Below are 17,908 nucleotides of genomic sequence, written 5' to 3' on the forward strand. Positions count from 1 at the left end.
TTGTTGTGAGCTGGAATATTTTCACACTTGAGAGAAAGAAGTAAAGTGGTGGATAGTAGCCAACTGGGCAAGGAGAGAGGGGATGAAATTGGACAGTGCCAACCCTGCTGACACGAATGAGCACAGGAAATGATCCTTGCACCAGAACGGGCAGCCCAAGGCACACTCAAGCCTCATTTAAATTAGACAAGAGAGCTACAGACACCTGCTGCGTGTCCCCAGACAGCTGGTCGGCGGAGTGGAAAGGGGTAGGGGGCAATCTGGAAGGAGGGGGTGTGATCGAGAGGGAGGGGCAATCTGGAAGGAGGGGGTGTGATCGAGAGGGAGGGGCAATCTGGAAGGATAGGGTGTGATCGATAGGGAGGGGGCAATTTGGAAGGAGAGGGTGTGATCGAAAGGGAGGGAGTGGGTGATCGGGGGGGAAGGGGGTGATTTGGGGGGTGTTCTGGAGGGTAGAGGGCGGTTGAGAGGGAGGGAGGCAGTCGGGAGGGTAGGGGGTGGTTAGGAGAGGACCGAGCGGGGGCTAGTGACGGTCTTCGGTACTTCGGTAGAGGCAGGACTCCTGGCTCTACATTCACGTAAATATATATTTTTTAACTTACCTTTTTGGTGGCGGGCTCCACCAGTTAGCTTGAACACAGCTGGCGTTATTTGTAAAATAAATGTGTGTGTAAACCAGACTAGAATAGAATCAAACTTATTTATAATAGCTAAGCAATTATGATATCTATCAACATTCAATGTCCAAGCGAAATAACCAAGGACTCATGCAAACTGATTATAGGTGCTAAAAAGTGCATTTTAATGTTGTTCTATCTCCTGTAAAAAAAACTCAGTGCTCTGCTGAGTATATTCCAAATTCATATCTGCAAATCTGCTCGGCTCTTGTGCTGGTTCCTAGCCAAGGTGGCAGACTGGTACATGAGCAAAATATTAAGCTATTTTCAACCTCCAGCTGTCTTGCTGCCTGGTGCAATTTGTTTTTATTTTGACAGCTATCGCCTGTTGTAATAAATGGCACAAACAAAGAAAATCTCTGGATGAGACCAAAATAATGCATTAAAAAAATTAAAGCTAAATGACTATTATATCAACCCAGTATTCTACGTACTTGTTCTTCATCAATTTCCTTCTTGCATCATGCATTGTGTAATGAAATTCCCTGGAGGAGGTAGAAATGACAGGAATGGTCTGCGGATGTGACATCCATGTTATTATCCAGTCCTTGCGATATTCAGCAGAGACGTATCTGTGGAATACACAAGTCAGTGGAATGGAGCATAAAAGACAAATTTTACAGAAATCTACATGGTTCTTGGAAAATTCAGCGCAAGAGCTTCTGGACTTTTACGATGACGATCTGGGAAAGCCCAGAGAACATTTTTTTTGTGTATTAGTGGCATCAGAAATGTTATAATTTTGTTTTTTTTATAGAGCTGTTTTCTTCCTGCGAGGCAGACTGTGAGGTATGGTGTATAATAAACACAGATCAGACTTTACATGCTACACTTATTTAAAGTCAAATAGAAATATCATTGATGAGAGGTCTACAAAGGTAAACAAAAAAATGCATAGATTAAGAAAAGCCTGTAAATGGGTTAATTTCCCTTCATAAGCATTATTTCTTGAGAAATGTGAGTCTTTTCCATTTTGAACAGCAAAATCCTGGTTATTGGCAGAGCAAATTCAGTAGTTTTATTTTCAAGTCTCTCTTTCAGTATCAGTACACTGTAATAGTCTCACTTAAATAGGGATTTTAAAGATTCTATCTGCTCAAATGTCAGAATTCATCAAGAATATGTGGTTTCAGTGTCTTGTTTTTGAGCATGCAATTCTCATGAAGTCATGGCTCCTGGATAACTCAACAAACCTACGAATCATCAATGTAAAAGCAACTATTATATAAATTGTTTACATGCAAAGGCCACAAGCAACAGTTTGAATAAATGCATATGCAAATAAAGCTTGAGTGGATTCACAGATACGATCAGGAGGAAATACATTTGTGTCTGCCAGAATCACTCAATAAACAGGTTTTTAGACAATCAGAATGGAGTGCCCAATAGTTCATTCAGGAAACAGAAAATTCTGTCACTTACGTCAATGTAACTATTAGAAATTTAATTTATTTTGCTGGCCTTACGGGCGCATATGAGGTACGCGCGTGCCCATAGGGAGCTGTGCAAATTCTGGGTTTAGGAAGTGCATGTGCTAAAATCCAGAACTTGCGATGTGTCAAGAATCTTCTTGACAGATCGTACGAATCCCCGGGAGAAGGGCCTCTGCGGGTGGAGAGCTGGGCTATTTGCTCAACTTCTGCTCAGCGAATGCCCGTGAAATTCTTACACCTGCTAAAAGCAGACCTTTATCAGTGCGAGACTTTTAAAGGACATAAAAATACTTTTTTTTCATTTAAACATTAAAACACATGTAAAATAGGGTAAGTTTATTTTTAGACCCATTAAAATATGTACATTTATTTTTCAAAAAATAAAACTTTTGTTTTAAATATTGAATCAAATGCCATTGTGATTCATTTTAGATATGTGATTTAAAAATATATATATATTTTAAGTGTATGTGTATTTTCGGGGGTATTCCCATTCATACTTATGGGGTTCCATACATACGGAATCCCCATAAGTATGAATGGGGATCCCCATTTTTCATTGGTTGGGCTGGCCCATGTGATCCCAAGGGCACTTGCGAACCGCATGCACCCCTGGAATATGTGGGCCTCTATGCAGGTCTACGCATAGACATCCAGGAGCACTATTGTCTGAACCTCCGGGACCATCAGGTAGGTTCGTAGATTTTTTGCAGGTCGGAGGCATCCGCTCGCCGAATGCCTCCGACGGCAATCTTAGGCATACTGAGTCCCTCTTGATCGAGGAGAGACCCTGATTTTAACTCCAAGTAGGTTTTGGTCAGATGGGGGTTGAATGGGTCGGAGGTGAATGGGTAGCAGCTGCTGGCCTGTGGAAAATCACCACCCTGCCATCATGCAGGTGGGTATGGGGGTTTCTAGGAGGGTCTCGCAGGAAGGAAGTTGGGAGTTCAGGACAGAGGAGGCCTAAACTTTCCTTCTGGGATCCAGAGGAGCACTGCGCCAAGAAAAACTTTACGTCGTGGGAAAGCCATAGTATCCAGAAGCCTGAGATAAAATTGCGGACGGCGGAATTCGGGTGGCTCTGGGTCCGGTAATTAAACCAGGGCATTTTAACTGACCAATTTCTGCCAGGTGGGTGGGGATAAAATCGTCAGACATGTTTTATATTTTGAACAGCAGTCACCTGGTGGACTTGAACTCAATCCAATATTTGTAACAAGGACATAAGAACATAAACATTACCACATCCAGTTTAGTCTGTACAACTAGATGTGTCTATAAAAAGACAGATGTCTCTTGAATTTGACCCTGGTGGTTAATGGCAGCAGAGAAAGACTATCCATGAGTGAGTTCTCATGGTTTCTCATTCCGCAGCAACCCTAGTTCATTGAATCATGGTTAACTCTCCAGATAACAGCTTCTCTATTGTCCTAGTGGTTCTGTGCCATACAGACCAGAAGATTCCAAGTTCCATCCTCGATACGTGTTCAATTAGCTTATCTCAACCGATACAGCTATTGGAGTGCTGCAATTGGCCTCAGTCTAGGGAAAGGAATAGGTCTAGGGAAAGGAAAAATCATCCAATTTTCCCACTCCTATCTAGTGATCCATGCTGGAAAATGTGGATGTGTGAAGACTGGGTGAGAACAAGTTTAAGCTAACCTGTGATGCCCTCTAATGGTTATATAGCCTGCCAACACTCACTGTCTGGATTCACACATCAAAGACAGCCATTTGGCAAAATACTGGAGGGTTGTTTGACCCTGTGGAAACGTATCCAGCAAGAGACAACTGGAAAACAAAAAGCGCTCCATCTAATCTTCCACATATGATGGATAGAGTCTCCAGGCAGGGAAAGCAACATGTAGAACTTCACTGCTGTTTTTCAATGCAGCCTTCATGGATTAATACAGAATTAGGCGCTGCAGCTGAAGCAGCTGTTGTGTGTTTTTGGCATAAACATAAAACACTGCCGTAAGCGTGAGCAGCTCTTGCAGTGCTGTTCTGATCAAAATCTAACACAAAACTAACAAGCATCGATATTTCTTAAGTACTGTAGAAGATGAATAATGACAAAGATTAGGCCATCCTCATGCAGTCTGTTAATCTGCTCTGAGCTGTATCTAGTCCAGGAGCAAGAGCTGAGCTTTATGCAGCCTGGCAAACAGAGTTATAATATTTACTCTTGAGTTAGGTATAGTCTTTGCATGATGATAAATTAATGAGACAAAACTTTCTGGAAGATCCCATTCTTCTAGATCTTTCAACGATTTTTCAACCATTTTTAACCATTTCAGCTCATTTGCTCTAGCATTGCTTACCAAGCCAAGAAGCTGAATGTGTGTAAAAGAGAACTTCAGGCCGAAAATGCAATGATCCATGACTCTGGCTAAAGTCCCAGGATGTGCCCGCTGGTAACCTCCGCTGCTGCGTCTGCTGGACTTTCCGGGGTAAGGATCTGAATTTTACAGGCATCATTGAGAGCTTGAGAACTATGGAAACATGTTATCACATTTTAATGTTCTCCACCCAAAAAAATTGGAATATTATTTGCCAGCAAAATGTGCAGAGCATTTTTTGAGTAGATGTTATAAGATGAAAATTGTACACCTTTAATAAACTGCAAAGGTATTGGGTGCCAATGGTGTTATACAGCATAAAAACAGAAAATGTCAGAAATACTCAGCAGATATTTGACGAAAGGTCATCATTTGATGAAAGGCAACTACTTTCTCAACCTGCCCTGCCACCTTCAGCGATTTATACAATGGAGGCAGCGGCAGCAGCATAAAGGGAGCTGAGTAGCGATCCAAAACAAAAACACAAGGAGTGACGTCACATGATAGCTGCTAACTGATTGGTTGGTAAAGGTCACACCGTTTTTTTTAACTTCAAGTTAGGGGTTGGGGTTAAATAGCTGGTTAGTAATAAAGAAGAAGCTTAGAAATTAGTAACTGTTAATAATGGCCCTGAAATTCTGGCCTCCCCGGGTCTGTACAGAGTTCCTACGGACCCGGGAAGGCATTGGAAATGCCAGTTTCCAGCGCGCAATGCGCATGCGCTGGAAACCGACATTTCCGATCTGTCAAGTCTGTGGCTTGACAGATGGCCGCATCTTGGGAGTGAGGACACTTGTAAGTGGAAATTTCCGATATTTACACTTACAAATGTCCTCAAAAATCTTGCACCTGAAAAAGCAAGCGCATAGCCTACTTTTACAGGCGCAAGTATTTTAAAAAACACAAAAACATATAAAAATAAAGTTATTAAAACATATTTTATCATTAAAAACCCTCCCCATAATGGTAAGTTTATTTTTAAAAACATTTTAAAAAATCGGGAAATTATTTTTTTTTAGACATTAAGAACTTTAATTTAAATGAATGTAGTGTAATCATTTTCTATTTTTTATTAGTGTTTTGGGTGTTTCGGGCTCTATCACAATCATAGTAATAGGAGTTCAGGACCCTGTGGAACTTCTATTACTATGATACTTTACCTGATTGGCTGCCCAGAGCCATGTGGCTCCAGCTCGAGGCCTGTGCACGCGTCGATGTGCACGCACTGCGAATCGCAGTCAAAGGAGGCCTCAGCATCGGAAAGTCGAACATGGGCAGCAACTTAAGGTAGGTGCATATTTTTTCTCTAAAGTGTCTGTGGGAAGGCCAAAATGGAATTTCAGGGCCACCATATTAAATTAGTAATTGTTAATATTAAATTATATTAATAACTGTTAATATTATATTAAATTAGTACCTGTAATACTATATTATATTAATAACTTGAATTAGATACATCGTAGTGTTAAGTTTCTGTAAAGTTAGTTAATAGTCGAATAAATAAAGGCATGGCAGGGCAGCTTGGTCTCGTGGACTGCACATCCTGTGCCACGTGGGAAATCGAGGACGCTTCCCGTGTCCTGGCCAACCACGTGTGCAGGAAGTGTCGTCAGCTGGAGGAGCTCGAGCTCCTGTTTCAGAGCTTGAACAGCAGCTGGCATCACTGCAGTGCATCCGCAACGCTGAGAGCTTCGTGGATAGCACGTTTCAGGAGATGGTCATCCTGCAGATAAGGAGTGTACAAGTAGAGGGAATAGATGACTGACAGACAGAAATCGAGGACCAGGCAAGTAGTGCAAGAGTCCCCTGAATGCATCTCGCTCTCTGCTCTCAGCTCTCTGCTCGCCCTCTGACTCAATTTTATCTTTCAAAAGGGAATGCAGGACATTCTGAGGGGGGAGGGTGAATATCTAGAGGTTGTGGTCCATATCAGCATCAATGACATAGGAAGAAAGAGGGATGAGGTCCTGCGAGGCTGGAGAGTTGGTCAGGATGGAGGGCTTTAAATTCCTGAGGCATTGGGACCATTTCTGGGGGAGATGGAACCTGTACAAGCTGGACGGGTTGCACTTTAACAGAGCTGGAACTAATATTCTTGCTGGGGGGTTTGCTAGTGTTGTTGGGGAGGATTTAAACTAGCTTAGCAGGGGGATGGGAACCCAAAAGCATTGTCAGAGAGGAGAGAATCCAAGCTGGAATGGGAGGCAGAATATTAGTAAGCAAGTTTGGAAGGGAGAGGAAACAAAGGCTAGAAAATGGACAACAAGGCAGTTTGGCAATGCTAGATCATATATACTTTAATGCAAGGAGTCTAGGAAATAAGGCAGATAAGCTAAGGGCATAGAAAGACACGGGATTATGATATTATAGCCATTACTGAGACATGGCTGAAAGAAGGGCAGAAATGGCAGCTCAACATTCCTGATTACAGGATTTTCAGGCGAGATAGAGAGGGGGTTAAAAAAGGAGTGGGGGGGTTTGCAATGTTGATTAATGAAGCAATTACAGCAGTAAGGAGGGATGATATGTTAGAAAGATCATCAGATGAAGCTATATTGGTGGAACTAAAGAACAAAAAGGGGCAATCACACTGCTGGGAATGTATTATAGACCACCAAACAGTCCAAGGGAGATAGAAAAGCAAATTTGTAGGCAAATTACTGACAAGTGCAAAAACAATAGGGCAGTAATAGTGGGGGATTTTAATTACCTTGATATTACCTGGGAAACTATCAGTGTAAAAGGTATAGAGGGCACAGAATTCCTAAATTGCATTCAGGAGAACTTTCTTAGCCAATATGTAGCAAGCCCAAGAAGAGGGGAGGCAGTTCTGGATTTAGTGTTCAGGAATGAAGCTGGGCAGGTGGAAGGAGTAGCAGTGGGAGAGGATTTTTGTGATCATAATTCAGTTAGTTTTAGCATAATTATGGATAAGGACAATGAAAAAATGGGAGTAAGGGTTCTAAATTGGGGGAAGGCCAATTTTACTAGGCTGAGAAGTGATTTCGCAAAAGTGGACTGGAAACAGTTACTTGAAGGTAAATCAATGCCAGAGCAATGGGAGGCATTCGAGAGGGAGGTACATAGAGTTCAGGGTAAACATGTTCCCACAAAGTAAAATGGTAGAATTGCCAAAGATAGAACCCCCTGGATGACAAGATGCATACAGGGTAAGATAAGCAAAAAAGGGAAGCCTATATCCGATATCGAGAGCTCAAAACTGCAGAAAGCCTAGAAGAGTATAGAAAGTGCAGGGGTGAAATTAAGAAGGAACTTAGGAAAGCAAAAAGAGGGCATGAAAAAATAATAGTAAGTAGAATCAAAGAAAACCCAAAGATGTTTTATAATTACATAAAGAGCAAGAGGATAACTAAGGAAAGAGAAGGGCCTATTAGGGAACAAAATGGTGATCTATGTGTGGCGGCGGAGAATGTGGGTAAGGTACTTAATGAATACTTGGCATCTATCTTCACAAAAGAGGGGGATGATGCCGACGTTGAAGTTCAAGAGGAAGTAGTGAAATATTGGACGGGATAAACATAGCAAGGATCCTTGAAAGTAGATAAATTGCCTGGACTGGATGAAATATATCCAAGGCTACTAAAAGAAGCAAGGGAGGAAATTGCGAAGGCTCTGACCATCATTTTTCAATCCTCCCTGGCTACAGGAGTTGTGCCAGAGGATTAGAGAACTGCTAATGTTGTACCATAGTTTAAAAAGGGAGGAAGGGATAAACCGGGCAATTACAGACTAGTTTGTTTAACCTCGGTGGCAGGCAAATTATTCTAATAAATTCTGAGGGACAGTATAAAGCGTCATTTAGAAAGATACAGATTAATCAAGGTCAGTCAACATGGATTTGTTAAGGGAAGGTCGTGTCTGACTAACTTGATTGCATTCTTTGAGGAGGTAACAAGGAGAGTCGATGAGGGCAATGCATTTGATGTTGTTTACATGGATTTTAGCAAGGCTTTTGACAAAGTCCCACATGGTATGCTGATCAAAAAAGTATAAGTCCATGAGATCCAAGGGAGAGTGGCAAATTGGATCCAAAATTGGCTCAGTGGCAGGAAGCAAATGGTAATGTTTGAGGGGAGCTTTTGTGACTGGAAGGCTGTTTCTAGTTCCACAGAACTCAGTACTCGGTCCCTTAGTTTTTGTAATATATAGTAATGATTTAAATTTAAATGTAGGGGACATGATAAAGAAATTTGCAGATGATACAAAAATTGGCCATGTGGTTGACAGTGAGGAGGAAAGCTCCAGATGAACTGGTCAGTTGGGCAGAAAAGTGGCAAATGGAATTCAATCTGGAAAAGTGTGAGGTAATGCATTTGGGGAGGGGCAACAAGGCAAGGAAATGCACAATAAATGGGAGGATACTAAGAGGTGTGGAGGAGCAGAGGAACCTTGGAGTATATGTCCACAGATCCTTAAAGTAGCAGGACAGGTCAATAAGGTAGTTAAAAAGGCATACGGAATGCTTTCCTTTATTCGTCGAGGCATAGAATACAAGAGTAGGGAAGTTATGTTAGAACTGTATACAACACTAGTTAGGCCACAGCTTGAGTACTGCATGCAATTCTGGTCACCACATTATAGGAAGAATGCGATTGCACTAGAAAGGGGGCAGAGGAGATTTACGAGGATGTTACCAGGACTGGAAAACTTTAGCTATGAGGAATGATTGGATAGGCTGGGTTGTTTTCCTTGGAACAAAGGAGGCTGAGGGGAGATTTAATTGAGGTGTATAAAATTCTGAGGGGCCTAGATAGAATAGATAGGAAGGATCTATTTCTCTTAGCAGAGGGGTTAATAACTAGGGGGCATAGATTTAAAGTAGTTGGTGGAAGGATTAGAGGGGAGATGAGGAAACATTTCTCCACCCAGAGGGTGTTGGGAGTCTGGAACTCACTGCCTGAAAGGGTGGTAGAGGCAGAAACCCTCATCACATTTAAAAGGTACTTGGATGTGCATTTAAAGAGCAATAGCCGACAGGGCCATGGACCTAGTACTGGAAGGTGGGATTAAGCTAGGTAACTCTTTATCAACCGGCACAGACACAATGGGCCAAATGGCCTCCTTCTGTGTCATGATTTTCTATGATCCTATGAGTTGGATAAGTATCTGAAGGAAAAAAAATTGCAAGGCCACAGGGAAAGGGCAGGGAAGTGAGACTGGCTGAGAGTCAGCATGGGCTCGACGGGCCAAATGGCTTTCTTCCATGCTGTGACCATTCTATTTTTCTATGACCTGAAATGTTAACTCTGTTTCTCTCGCCACATATGCTGCCTGACCTGCTGAGTATTTTCAGTTTTTTCTGTTTTTATTTCAGATTTCCAGCATCCGCAGTATTTTGCTTTTATTAAATGGCATTTCTTCCCCTTAATGCCGATGACTGTCAGATATTTTTTGTGTAAGAATGCCTTGTGATAACTGGAAGTGCTTCACAAACAAATTAATACCAGAGGGACTTGCTGAAAGATTCTGAAGCAAAAGACTGATAAAGAAACCAAATCCCTGATTGAACCAGGTTGCACAAGAGGTACAAAACACTGATTGTTTTTGCAGCTGTACTGATATAAAGGTTAGCAGCGAAACTCAGGGCTGAGATTCAGCTAAACCCCTGAGTGAAAGATACAACAATAAAAATGCAGAATCGTGCCAAGACACAGCAGTAGCTTCAGTTTGTCATTAAAGTTAAGACTTTAAATTTAAACAATGTATTATGTGAGAATTATTTTGTATGTGTGCACTGCCACTTATGGCAGATCATTATTGGTCACTTATGACAATGAGTGCACAGTGGAGGAATTCTAAATTCATCCAATATTTCATGCCAGTTACCAATGCAGGGGTGTTAACTTTTGTACCTTACCAAGGAATTCCAACATCCATTCTTCATCATTTAACTGTTACAAACCAAGAGCAACTATGTTAATTCCACCTTACTGGAGAAGGTCGACATTCTAGGCTTTTGAGTTATGGCAAAAATCCACGAATCTCTCAATGTGAAGAGTGGAAATTAACTACTTTGGTTACTACTTGTACTTCATCAGATAGTTTTTCTTTTCTTCCTTCAATAAATGTGTTTTCTTGTTAAACCGAGTTTAGTTAGTTGTGGAGAATAAAGAGATTTCAAATTCCTCAATTCTGTGTGGTCAGCAGTATATGTGATAATTTCCATCCATAACCAATTCTTCAGTGCATGTGCAGTGTTCCCCATACATAGAATGATATGGAACATATACATCTGCAGTAGTTGACATTTCCCCCCATTGTCTGTGAAAAGCAGGCTGGGGTGGGAGGGGTTCCATTTCAAATATTTTCTTCAAATTCTCCCATATTTTCTTTTAATGAGTAAACCATTTGGAAACAGGATCCTCCAGTGACCTTGTGGTTTAGTAGTAAGCTGTATATAGAAACATAGAACATAGAAAATAGGTGCAGGAGCAGGCCATTCGGCCCTTCGAGCATGCACCACCATTCAATAAGATCATGGCATTGATCACGTTCAATCAGCTCCGATGGACAGGCCACATTGTCCGCATGCCTGATACAAGACTCCAGAAGCAAGCACTCTACTCTGAGCTCTGCCACAGCAAGCGAGCCCCAAGAGGGCAGAGAAAACGCTTCAAAGACACCCTCAAAGCCTCCTTGAAAAAATGGAACATCCCCACCAACTCTTGGGAATCCTGGCCCAAGACCGCTCAAAGTGGGGGAGAAGCATCCGAGAACACGCCGAATACTTCAAGTCTCTTCGTCGGGAGCATGCCGAAGCCAAGTACAAACAGCCGAACGAGCGTACGACAAACCAAGCACCCCACCCACCCCCACACCCCTTCAACCACCACCTGCCCACCTGTGACATCTGTCACCTTAGAACCTATATTAGTGTGGAAGCAAGTCATCCTAAGAAGAAGAGGATGTAAAAGATCCCACGGCATTATTGGAAGAAGAGCAGGGGAGTTCTGCCTGGTGCCCTGGCTAATATTTATCTCTCAACCAACATCACTAAAAAAAAAAAAATTGTTTGGTCACTATCACAATGCTGTTTGTGAGAGCTTGCTCTGCACAAATTGGTTGCTGCGTTTCCTACATTACAACAGTGACTACACTTTTTTAAAAAAAGTACTTAATTGGCTGCGAAATGCTACGGGACATCCTGAGGACGTGAAAGGCGCAATATAAATGCAAGTCTTTCTTTCTTAAAAGATATCAGTGACCAATCTGCCCCTTGAGAGTGGATTGGTCACCACACTCTCTCTTCCCCCTCCCCCGACCGGTTTCCATTAAAAGTTGTGGACATGGGCGGGTTGGGGTCGGATTTGAAAGTTTTAAAATTTATACTTCTCATCTGACCCAAACCCAAACGTTCTTGAGGGTTAAAATTACCTCCATGGTCTCTGCTGATGCAGCGGGTCTTGGGTGTAGAAGTAGGAATACTGCACAGGAGGGTAAAATTCAAGCACGGTTCCACTCCTAACTACTATCTAATGATCCTTCCTGGACAGTTTACATGTGTAACTAATTAGAAGAGCAGAATTGCTCTCAGCTGTGACCCTCCGTGGTGAAATCGCCTGCTGATTCTCACTGTCTAGGCTCACAGAAAGATTGGAAATGAGCTGGATAAAGGTGGGCTGTTGGCACCCATGAGCCATGCATCAGTAAGGGTCAGTACTGAGGCTGATTTGCCTCTTCTGGTGCAAACACATCTAAACTGCGAAGGAGTAGTACTAATCCCAGCTGAATCTATTGTAAAAACCCAACTGGCTCATTAATGGGTAAAACAACAGAAGATCAGTGGGAGATGTTTAACAAAGAATTTAATGTGATACAGAACCAATTTATACCTCTGAGGGGCAAGAGCTCTACATGTCAAAAAAAACAGCCATGGATAACTAAAGAGGTAAGGGACAGCATAAAATTAAAGGTAAGGGCATACAAAAATGCAAAAAAATAGCACAGATCCTGTCAAATGGGAAAGATGCAAAGAACAGCAAAGGATCACAAAACAGATAGTAAAAGCTATAAAAAGGGAGTATGAAAAGAAACTTGCAAGTGATACCAAAATCAATGTGAAGAATTTTTACAATTATATTAGGAAAAGAGGGTGGTCAAGAGCAATGTTGGCCCTTAAAAACTGAAAGTGGTGATATTGTCAATGACAATGGGGAAATGGCAGACATGTTGAATAATTACTTTAGAAACATAGAAACATAGAAAATAGGTGCAGGAGTAGGCCATTCGGCCCTTTGAGCCTGCACCACCATTCAATAAGATCATGGCTGATCTTTTATTTGCTGTATTTGCTGTGGAGGAAGAGGATATCATGCTGGAAACCCATGGAAACTAATATCAAACCGGGTAAGGGACTCAATAAAATTAACATAAGTAAATTAACTGTAATGAAGAAAATAATGGCACTATAGAGTGACAAATCCCCAGGGCCAGATGGTTTCTATTCCAGAGTTTTAAAGGAAGTAGGTGAGCACATTGCCGATGCCCTAGCTATAATCTTCCAAAGTTCTCTCGATTCAGGAACCATCCCTTTAGATTGGAAAATTGTGCATGTCAATCTGCTTTTTAAGAATGGTGAGAGAGGGAAACCAGGGAATTATAGACCAGTTAGCCTAACAGCTGTTGTCAGGAAATTGCTAGAGTCTATAATTAAGGATAAGGTGACTGAACACCTCAAAACTGTTCAGTTGATCAGAGAGAGCCAGCATGGATTTATGAAAGCTAGCTCATACTTGACAAACCCGATTGAATTTTTTGAAGAGGTGACTAAAGCGGTGGACAGAATAATGACTATGGATGTTATTTATCGGGACTTCCAGAAGGCATTTGATACAGTCCCATATAAGAGACTGTTATCTCAGGTAGAAGCCAAGGAATCAAGGGAAAATTATTGAACTGGTCAGGAAATTGGTTGAGCAGCAGGAGACAGTGAGTAGGAATAACTGGTAGGTACTCAAATTGGCAGGAGCTGACTAGTGGTGTCCGCAGGGATCTGTGTTGAGGCTACAACTATTCACAATATTCATTAATGATTTAGATGATGGCATAGAAAGTCATATACCCAAATTTGCCGATGATGCAAAGATAGGCGGCATTGTAGGCAGAGTAGATGAAAGCATAAAATTACAAAGGGATATTGATAGATTAAGTGAATGGGCAAAACTGTGGCAAATGGATTTAGTGTAAGCACATGTGAGGTCATCCACTTTGGACTTAAAAAGGATAGAACAGGGTACTTTCTAAATGGTAAAAAGCTAAAAACAGTGGATGACCAAAGGGACTTGGGGGTCCAGGTACATAGGTCATTAAAATGTCATGAACAGGTACAGAAAATAATCAAAAAAGCTAATGGAATGCTGACCTTTATATCTAGAGGACTAGAATACAAGGGGGTAGAAGTTATGCTGCAGCTATACAAAATCCGGGTTAGACCACATCTGGAGTACTTGTGAGCAGTTCTGGGCACCACACCTTAGGAAGGATATATTGGCTTTGGAAGGAGTGCAGCATAGGTTTACCAGAATGATACCCAGAATTCAAGGGTTAAGTTATGAGGAGAGATTACACAAATTAGAGTTGTATTCCCTAGAATTTAGAAGGTTAAGGGGTGATCTGATTGAAGTTTTCAGGATATTAAGGGGAACAGATATGGAAGATAGAGAGAAACTGTTATGTATGTAAACCTCACCAATGTGTAAGACTTGCCACCAGGAGGCACACCTGTGGGAGACCTAAGGGTCACCTGTGCACCCTGGGCAGGCAGGTATAAAAGGTAATCTACCATGCTGCTTCCTCATTCTGGGGTCACAATAAAGAGACCAAGGTCACAACAGTTTGAGCTGAAGATGTACAGTCTTACGGAGTTATTCTAACAATTGCCGATGAGTAACAGATCACAAACTTTCACGCAGTTATGGCTGCTGTTGGTATTCTTGAGAGATTTGTTGAGGGTAATGATTGGGAAGCCTTCATTGAGCATCTTGACCAGTACTTCGTGGCCAACGAGCTGGAAAAGGAAGAAACCGTGGTCAAGCGCAGGGTGATTCTCCTCACCGTTTGCATGTTCACAATATATGGCCTCATCAAAAGTCTGCTAGCACCGACGAAACCAACGGATAAGACAATGAAGAGCTGTGCACGCTAGTTCGGGAACATCTCAAGCCGAAGGAGAGCATGTTGATGGTCAGGTATCGCTTTTATACGCACCACCGCTCCGAGGGCCAGGACGTGGCGAGCTATGTCGCCGACCTAAGACACCTTGCGGGACTGTGCGTATTTGCTGGATTTTTGGGGAAGTGTTGCGGGACTTTTTTGTGCTTGGAATCGGCCACGAGGTCATTCTTCTCAAACTGCTGTCTGCTGAATCCCTAGATCTGAGCAAGGCCATCGCGATAGCCCAGACTTTTATGTCCACGAACGATAACCCTAAACAGATATTGCAGCATCAGAACTCACCGTCAAGTACTGTGCATAAAATAATGCTTTCAGCAGGCAGAACTGGACATGGCAGGGCCTACACGTCTGCAGAGGCCAGACCTAGGATGACTCAGAGCCCACCGTGGGGCGTGAATGCGAATCCATTAGCACCATGTTGCCGCTGCGGGAGTAATCATCGAGCCCATCAATGTCGATTCAAGCACAACGTGTGCAAGGGCTGTGGAACAATGGGGCACCTCCAGCGAATGTGCAAACGTGCTGCGATTCACCACGTGGCAAAGTCGGGAGAAGGTGACCGATCCAGCAGGGATCACGCTGAACGAGCAGGAGAGGCAACTCCACCTGAGGATGAAGAGGAAGTGTATGGGATACACACCTTCGCCACCAAAAGCCTCCGATAATGTTAAATGTTAAACTTAATGGCACTCCAGTCTCCATGGAATGGGGCACGGGGGCGAGTCAATCAATTATGAGACAGAAGGCATTTGAGAGGCTGTGGGGCGACAGAGCACAACAACCCAAGCTGATCCCGATTCAGGCAAAGCTGCGCACCTACACTAAGGAACTGATACCAGTTATTGGTAGTGCAGACATAAGAGTATCCCATGAGGGAGCAGTGCACGATTTACCACTGTGGATTGTTTCAGGTGATGGGCCAACACTGCTTGGTAGAAGGTGGGTGGGGAAGATTCGATGGAACTGGGAAGACATCTGTGTACCTTCTCCGGCGAACGACGTCTCCCTTGCTCAAAGGCTGAGCAAGCCCCCACCTTTAGCTGAACCAGGCATCGAAGTGCAGATCTATTTGCAGATCCCTGTGGTACAGGCCGCTCATCACGACCACGAGGAGGTAAAGATCAACCAAGCAGCGGTACAGGCGCGGTACCCACCACCCGAAGCCGACGACCTCTTTGCAATGATGGAAGAGGCTCCAGATCAAATAAGCAGAGTGGGACTCCGGCCGAAACAATCCGAATGCGTCTTCCCGACGCCAGAGGTAAAATCCCTGGGGAGGAACATCGTGGCAGTCGGCATCACGGACACGGACGAGAGTGCGTCCAGACCACGGGACGAAAGTGTGTCCAGACCATGGGACGAGAGTGCGTCCAGACCACGGGATGTCGCCGCAACGAAACAGAGGCATATGTTGTCCAGCAAGGAAGATGACTGAGCTTGGGGCAAAGATAAAGGAGCGGCCGCTGAGAAGGCCAGGAACCCACTACGTTCCAATAAGTTGTTTGCACTGTGTAACCCATGTGAGCGCCCATTGGTGGCAAGCGATGTGTTATCACACGGGGTCGGGCATGTTGTACAGCAAGCCAAAATAGCTGGTGAACCCCAACCAGTTGTATATGTATCGAATAAAGTACTTGTAACAAGTGATGTGTTTTCACACAGGGTCGGACGTGTTATACAGCAGGCCAAAGTAGCGGGCGAACCCCAACCGGTTGCACATGTATCCAATAAGTTAACCAAGACAGTAGCCTGCATTCACGGGACAAAAGAGACGCGCCAAAGAGTGTCCCAATATTTGCTCAAGTCAGACAAGCTGCCAATCTCACAGTTTTTGGAGAACAGAGGCACCAGTATCAATGCTTTGTCTCGAATAGATCTAACACTGTGTGTGCACTATAACGTGATCCGCCACAGGCCTTGCACTGAGAACGGCGCTAATGCCCTCAGTTGGCTACCGTTGCCGACCACGGGGTGGAAACGGCGCAGCCCGCAGACCTGCTCATTATCATGGAAGTGCTAGACAGTGAGGGGTCAACTGCAACGGCTCCCCAGACTAGGACCTGGACCAGCCAGGATCTCATGTTATCACCTGCTAATGGCGAACCGCTAGACGGGGTGTTGCAGCTTATCCGTCGCAAGGATGTAATGCTCATCCCATCAGATTGGCCCCTATGGGGCAACCTTGCAACGTTGCAAAGAAAGGCAGGGAGGCTACACACAGTTGGTGGTCCTGGACCTCCATACCATGGCCCAGGATCCACGGGGACCAGGCGGCCTACCGCCACTACTGAAAGTCTCAAGGCCATATCTGTCATCCTTAACTTGCCGGACCTTAGGATCAACGACAATAGTCCGGAGCGGGCAGCCCAAATCATAAAGCCGAACACCACACGTGTCACGGTAGTCTCCCTACTGACCCAACTATCCCGGGTGCTACGTAGTCACCAGACTGAATCACTTAGAACCGGACCTTCCGTATGCTATCAGCAGAGAATGCACCATGATCGTACGGCTCCTCCACGCGACATCAGAATAAATGATGTAGACCATGATCATGGCCCCAGATGGGTTGCTAGCACTGCATTAGCCAAAGAGGGGAATGGAGTGTTTGTGATGAAAATGCAGTGTTTGTTGTGAAACCATGTAATAGGCAAACGCAGAAAGCATGTGGACCAGACTAAACTGCGAACTAATGATAACCAGGAATTACTTTGATAGGACCTGGCCCCCAGCGACTGACCAACACAATCGACCTCGCTGTCAACCACGAGGATGAACTCACCTTGCTCGACAGTCCGATCAGACCAGCCGTGCGGCCATGCAGCAATGATCCGACCAACTCACCCATGCCAGGACTTCAACTCAGGCAATCGATCCGGGAACGCAGAGCGCCAGATCACCTCAATTTGTAAACAACTTGTACATAATTCTTTTGGGGTGGGAGTGATGTTATGTATGTAAACCTCACCAATGTGTAAGACTTGCCACTGGGGGGGGCACACCTGTGGGAGACCTAAGGGTCACCTGTGCATCCTGAGCAAGCAGGTATAAAAGGTAATTTACCATGCTGCTTCCTCACTCTGGAGTCACAATAAAGAGACCAAGGTCACAATAGTTTGAGCTGAAGATGTACAGTCTTGTGGAGTTATTCTAAATGTAACCAAAACTATTTCAGCTGGTTGGGGATTCTAGGACTAGTGGGTATAGTCTAAAAATTAGAGACAGGCCTTTCAGGAGTGAAATTAGGAAACACTTCTACACACAA

The 17,908-nt window shown here is 43.7% G+C and overlaps 2 long non-coding RNA genes across 2 annotated transcripts in view; one reads left to right on the forward strand and one right to left on the reverse strand.

Annotated features, from left to right (window-relative positions):
• Positions 1-814: 814 nt before the first annotated feature.
• On the reverse strand, positions 815-4,975 carry LOC139262110 (uncharacterized). The gene is made up of 3 exons (XR_011592902.1): positions 4,432-4,975; positions 1,112-1,249; positions 815-1,002 (listed from the first exon to the last, which is right to left on the reverse strand). It is a non-coding gene; the product is annotated as an uncharacterized lncRNA (long non-coding RNA).
• Positions 4,976-5,369: 394 nt separating this feature from the next.
• LOC139262111 (uncharacterized) overlaps positions 5,370-17,908 on the forward strand; it is a 68,129-nt gene continuing 55,590 nt past the window's right edge. The window contains exons 1-3 of the long non-coding RNA XR_011592903.1: positions 5,370-5,415; positions 5,526-5,736; positions 9,785-9,994. This is a non-coding gene — a long non-coding RNA (uncharacterized lncRNA). The remainder of the gene's footprint in view (positions 5,416-5,525; positions 5,737-9,784; positions 9,995-17,908) is intronic.

This window comes from Pristiophorus japonicus, chromosome 4 (assembly GCF_044704955.1).
Source record: "Pristiophorus japonicus isolate sPriJap1 chromosome 4, sPriJap1.hap1, whole genome shotgun sequence".
Taxonomy (NCBI): Eukaryota; Metazoa; Chordata; class Chondrichthyes; family Pristiophoridae; genus Pristiophorus; species Pristiophorus japonicus.